This window comes from Armigeres subalbatus, chromosome 3 (genome assembly GCF_024139115.2).
Source record: "Armigeres subalbatus isolate Guangzhou_Male chromosome 3, GZ_Asu_2, whole genome shotgun sequence".
Classification (NCBI taxonomy): Eukaryota; Metazoa; Arthropoda; class Insecta; order Diptera; family Culicidae; genus Armigeres; species Armigeres subalbatus.
The window spans coordinates 76,616,226-76,622,942 of record NC_085141.1 but is presented as its reverse complement, the minus strand read 5'-3'; the positions used below and the strand labels follow the sequence as shown (position 1 = coordinate 76,622,942).

General features: G+C 37.9%; 1 non-coding gene across 1 annotated transcript; it reads left to right on the top strand.

The window, feature by feature from the left end:
* The first annotated feature begins 2,284 nt into the window (after positions 1 to 2,284).
* On the top strand, positions 2,285 to 2,366 carry Trnas-uga (transfer RNA serine (anticodon UGA)). Its single transcript has one exon. It is a non-coding gene; the product is annotated as a tRNA-Ser (tRNA).
* Positions 2,367 to 6,717: the final 4,351 nt, after the last annotated feature.

Sequence of the window (6,717 nt, the reverse complement as noted above, 5' to 3'; positions counted from 1 at the left end):
AATCCGATGATCGATCCTGTCGAACGCAGCTTCAAGATCTGTATAGACTGCATCAATTTGTGCGCCAGCATCCATTCCGGTAATGCAGAACGATATGAATTATCCATGCAAATAATCCATGCTGCTCTACAGCGGTGTACACACTTAAATTATTTGGTAGATCTCGGTAATATTTGTTACTGAAATTCGGTAATTCCTTTACCGAAATTTCAGTAATATTTTACCGAAATTCGGCAAAGTTGATTTTTTGCCGAGATCTCGGTAACGATTACCGATGACTCGGTAAAGTTTACCGAAATCTCGGTAAAAATTTAACCGAAATTCGTCGAAATTATTACCAATATCTCGGCTGTTGGATTCTCGGCAATCGGTAAACTTAGAATTTTAAGTGTGTAAGGCTTCAATTTTTGGTTCCGCTCCCATCAGGAGTTTAGATCCAGCGCAAAGAGATATTATACCTCAGTAGTTAACGACGTCCCGTTTGTCACCTTTCTTGTAAACCGGAAACATGTACGGAAACAGCATTCACTTTCACTGTGAGAAGTGAGAAATTATTAATGATAAGTGATACATCTTACTTCTCACTTTTCATTCTTTCTCATCCCTCAACTGAAGATAAAAAAAAATGAGCCTCTCATTTTTTTCTCATTTTTCAATTTTTTTTCTCACTAACCTATTATCATTCATCACTACTTCACTCTTTCATTATTGTTCTGCTGAATAACATATTCGACCGAAAGGCCTTATCGGCTAAATAATCTGTTCGGCCGAACGTCATTTCCGGCCAATTTATCAGTTCTACTTCTTTTCCAAGAGCCGTTTTTCAACTTCTTCAACGAATCTCTTATTGAGGAGAACAAAGATGGGAAGATATTTCAGTAAACTCGTGGGAATTGTTATGAAACAACACTCAACATTTGTATCTATGCTTTTTTGTTTGGTAAAAAAATAAGCGAGATATAAGACATAAGATACGGTACAGTATTTCTCAGGAATCATGATAATTGACCAATATAATTTCTATATTTCTATCATTATTGCAAAGAACCTACATTCTGAATCGGATCGAAAAGTTTAAATATTGTTTATACTGAATTGCACTTTCATTCACTTCAAATGTTTTACTACCCATTATTTACAATCTTTTTGGAGAAAGAAAAAAAATCAGTGAACGCAGAGCTATCGCACGATTATCGAAGTAATTGGTTCTCCTTTGTATGGGTGAGTAAATTACATTTACATAACTTTGTACAAAAAACCTATTTAGTCGCTTACCAAGATGGCTTTCTATAGATTACATTTTCATATAACCAACTATCACTTTCCAGTGGCGCTCATGGAAATGCAGAGGATTCCTCGGTATTTTGTAGCAATGAGTGTCGAACTAAATTTTCTCTCCTAATTGACTGTGAGGACGTGGCCGGCATCGTTACTGGTCTTGAATTATTGAAACTCCAAAGCATTCACGTACAGTGACTAAAGCTTCTTATGCCAAGAAGGATATTCAATTGATGAGCTGTGCATACTTGTTGTTTCTCGGTCATCCACGACTAGCAACTACGAAGTGTAGACTGTGCAGTCAATTAAGCTAAGCTTTACCATATTTGCTTGGTAGTTTACAACTTTTTATTTATAATTCTACGGACCTTTTGTGAGCCTTCTTGAAGCTGACTTGACATGAGATTTTGAATGTGAATTTATGTGATTTGACAAAAAATATTTTGCTTTTGCTAAAACATTTTTTGCGGAGTGTTGAGTACCTTGAAGTATTATTAAGTTAAGTTTTTCAAAAATATTTCAGCTGATTCGATAAAAAATTTAGCAAAAGAATTTTTACACAAAGTCGAACAATATAACCGGATACGATAAAAATTCATGATTCAAATAATCTAATTTGTAGAAAATGTTAAGATGAAACAAAAAAATTCTAAAACTGGATTGAAAGATTGTAAAAAAAAAGTAAATTGCATCCTAAAGAAGCAACTTACTTGTTACATTTTTGACCTCCTCATCAAGATATCATCAAGATATAAGGATACACTAAAAAGTTATCAATTAAAAAATATTCAAGCTTTTAAACATTGTTGAAATTTCGTAGAATTTCGATTTTAGCAAATGTCGTCTCTATTTCAAGTGAGCTTCCGGCATAATGGAAAGGTGCCACATTTGAAATAGCATCATAGGTAATAAACATGGAGCCCACCGCATGAATTGTTTCGTTTATATACACGAGCTATTATACGGCGTTTGCTAACGAGCAAACTAAACAATCGATCTTCATGCAGCTGTGGTGTCCGAGCGGTTAAGGAGATGGACTTGAAATCCATTGGGTTCTACCCGCACAGGTTCGAATCCTGTCTACAGCGAAATTGTTTTATTTTGATTTTGACATTAGATTAAGTGCCGATGCTGGACCATTATGTACGCAAAACTTGGTTGAATTGCGCATGCATTTTTTTAGTGACTGGTGTCGAGGGAGCTCCGGAAAATGTGTAACCACTAGTTTGACGCGAGGTTTGAGTTCTCAAATGCTCAAGAACGTACCTCAAGATGATTTCTGCCAAAGACAATCATGCCAGCAGTTCTTGAAGGACTCAGCAATAAAATTAAATCTTCCTCTCAGCATGATATTTCCATTTCAGTCGCGTAACACACACAAATTGAGTGCTTCAATCAATCCGACTCCAATTAACAGCGCAAAGCAAGGAAGAGAAGGCCATTCGAAACTTCCAGTTCGCAAAGAGGCTCTCAAACACCCGTCCGTGTCGGTCGCTTTGCAGCTGTGTGTGAGCGCGCGCTCGCACCACCGACCGTAAGTTCTCTCCTCGCACGCTTCTGCTCGGTCTCGGACTCGGAACGCAGCAAAACTGGTTGCCTTGGTTATTAGTGCCTCCATCCATCCACTACTGGCTCTGTCTGTCTTCACACTTTATTACGCTCTTGCTGGCTGGCTGACTGGCTGGCGGGCGACCTTTGTGGAATCTGTTTCTGTTTTTGTTTTGCTTGCCAACAGTAACAGCAGCAACTAAAACACCATCCAAGCGACACGCAATCTTCGAATTCGTACCCAACCTAGCCTACCTATATAACGTTTGTAGATAGATATGGGTAGCTGCTAGGCCTAGCTTATAGGAGTTGTGCCTTCAAATAACTGTGGTATGGCATTTAGATCTCTGTTCCCTTGAAAATTCTTTGCGACGATGTTTCGTAAGAACTCTCTTGCGGTTGAGCAGCTCAAAGCGTGAGTTCGGTATCAACGTTTTTTTTTCGATATTGCATAAATCCTTTGTAAACTGGTTGGGTATTGACAAAGTACTAAGTGCTCGGTTATATGGTTACTGTTCCTGTTCTTCATCTCATGTTTCCCAAGTTCATCTCAATGAAAAACAAAGAGATGAAAAGTAAATAAGTGATCCTAAGTATGTGTCTCTGTTTTGTGACAATAACTGACTGTTGCATTGTCCACCATGCGCCTCCATAATAATGTTGAAGCGAACGAACAACTCAAGTATAAGATCATATCAAAATTATATCAACATATGTTATGTTGTACTAAATTTCTATAACATACTAGCTGGCCCGACGGACTACAGCCCGTCCAATAAAAACGATTCACACAATAAATCGGTTTTCGATTACTTCGATATTTAGGGGAAACTGGGGTAATATGCACCCCCGGGGCAAAACGACCCTTTAGAATTTTTAAGGATATTTTCAACAGTTTTTTTCAGCAGTTTTTACTACAGTGCATGTAGTTCGGATCTCAATCTATCATCTGAGCAGTAAACATTCTTGGAAATAGGTCTGGAACACCCATGAAAACCCCAAAAGTTCATTTAGCCCCGGGGATGCATTTTACCCCAGTTTACCCTTCTAAAACACCACGTGTTTTTGTATGATTTTGGAAGTGTTGGTCGAATAATATTCGTATGCCAGAATAGGAAATTTGATCTTTTTCATATGGAACTGCAAATTTTCCAATTTTCTAGCTTTTCTTCTGGGAATTTTCCATCTTTTCTTTTTTTTCTTTGAGAATTTCACAACTTTTTTCCTAAACCTTCGAAAAGGAACAAATCATCCGAAGACACCGTCAACATTGGTCCAGCCGTACTCGAGTTATAGCGTTAACAAACAAATAATCATTTTATATATATAGAAGTGAAGATGCCGTTTTTTTTCAACTTCCAATTGTTCAGCTTTTCCTTGGGAATTTTTTCAACTTTACCCTATTTCTAAAATCTCGTTGAGCGAAAACGAAGAAATCATCTGAAGAGATTTTGCTACAACAACAAAAACAACATATTTTGTTAGAGAATTTCAAATTAATATAATCTAAAATATAAGAAAATCAAAAACAAAATATCTTTTTTTTGTGCAGTTGGAATTTTTTACAAGTCTTGATGGGTAGAGGTATGCGACGGTTCGAAAATCGAGTCTTCGGGTCACGCCGAAAGCCATTTCTGCCGGTAGCGGCGTGAATCGGCGTGGCGATCTTTGCATAACGTTCGTTTAAAAAAAAATCTGGATTTTTCCGGAACGTTTTTGAAACATTAAGGAGAAAATCTCTTCTCCAGAAAAATCTGATGAACGTCCTAAAAATTTCTCTAAATAATAATTTGGAAATTATTTTAGAATTTTCCGCGGTAGCACCTGCGGAAGTTTTCACCAGAATTTTAAAAATCTTTTAAAAAATAACACGCACTACAGAGAAAAAAAAATGATGATGTTTCAAGCATGCCTGGCAGTACCACATTATTGATGTATGAAGTCACCAGCTTGTTATGGTCACGGTTTTGGTATTGACAATAGTCTGGTACTGGTATTGGTGAAAACTAGTTGTTGGAAACAGTTGAAGTTCTAATTTATGCAAATAATTAACAAACAATTATAATAAAACTTTAACTTTAACTGTTTCCAACAATTAGTTTTCGAGTAATGAAGATTTAAAAATTGGTGGGCGAAAACTGGGGTAAGGGCGATTTCTGGGTGTCTTACCCTACCTGTTTACCGGAATTCCGGATTTACTGGGGCCAAGTCCCAAAGTTTGTATACATTGAAGTTATTCAACCTAATGAAAATTTCTTGCGTCATAACTGATGAGCTTCGTTGAAAATTAAAAGAATATAACTTAACTATGTTATAGGACCATCTTATGATGTGATCCTGGAACCATCCTATGGCCTAAAAACATCATTCTGAAGAAACCCTGGCAATATGGGTACAAATGCTCATGAATTTGTTTCAAAAGCAAGATCTTATGTGTCCGGTCATCCTTAAACAGGTTTCCATAGGGCCCAACGGAGCCTCACACTTAAAAGTAACCCATGACAGCTGGAACTAGACCTGCTTTTCAACAATTCTATTAGTAAATCTACAGTAAATCACTTGAAAACTTTTCTATGTCGATCAGTTGCATAACTGTGTGTCTTGTGTGGTGATCACAAAGGATACACTATGCCCAGAGAATTGAACACATTTCCCACTCGAAAGCATCTTAGATCGAGAATCCAACTTAGCATCTGCGTATTAATAATCCTACGCTCACAAGGATAACTGGGGAACCAGGCAGCATAGATTTAAAAAAATTGAGGAATTGTTTCGGAAACATGTCTTCACAAGTAGTAAGACAATCATATGTGTTCCAACAAGAACCGTTTCATTGGCAAACTTTCTTGAAGGCCAATAAGCTTACAAAAGCGTGCTACCGGAACAATTTTAGAAATGTTGAAAGTTATCCAGTTTTCCGCGAGCGATAACGGCCGCCAACTTGCTCAAATTTGACGTTCCTGGGTGTCAACCGCACCCACTGTTCTGAGCATTCTGAACAATGGGGTAAATAAGAAGTTGTGGATGCAATAGATCCACATTTTCTTATTAGCTGCATTGCTCATATTACTCCTTCTCACTTCTTTCTTTCTCCTTTTTTCTTTTATCTTTATTCCTTCCAGCTTCTTCCTTCTTCTCCCTTCTCACTTCTCGCTTATCACTTCTTATACTCCACTTCTCGCTACTTACATAATCCTTACTTCTAACTCCTCTCTTCTCATTTCTTTCATTTTACTTTTCTCTTTTCGCTTTCCACTTTTTACTTTTCACTTCTCACTATTCACTCCTGACCTGTGAGTACTGTGCGTAATTTCTCTTGTTTCGGACAACAGAACGATCGCGCGATCTGCCGAAATATTGTGTTCTGCATTGTGCAAGCGGTAATAAAAGTAGCCATCGAAAAAGTAAGTGCATTGTGTGTTTTAGTCGTCGGGAAAGAAATAAAATATCTATCTTGTGTTCGGTGGCTCATGCGTATGTCGTGCGCGGTCGAAAAAAGCGCGTTATTCAATAGTTTGCTGTAGCCATCGCGCAAGTGAGTACAGAGTGCTGCGCTTCCGTGCGGTCGTCCAAAACGCGAATCTCCTCAGTTTTCATATGCCACCGGGCGTGCATGTTTTAACTTTTAACTCGTATTAGTGTTATTTCCCATCCCATAGATCGCATCGCTTTACCAAAGTGAATCCAGATAAATTATCCTTTGTAACTAAAACGATGTCCTATCCCAAGACAATCGTGGAGATGCAGAGGTATACTCGGTCTCTAGTAGTAACGAGAGTCGGACTAACAATCCTTCCATTCCTATATGACCGTAAGGACGTGGCCGGCGCCGTTATTGACTTTAAACATTTGAGCTCCCGAAACGTGTACATTGAGAATGGGTAGCTAATC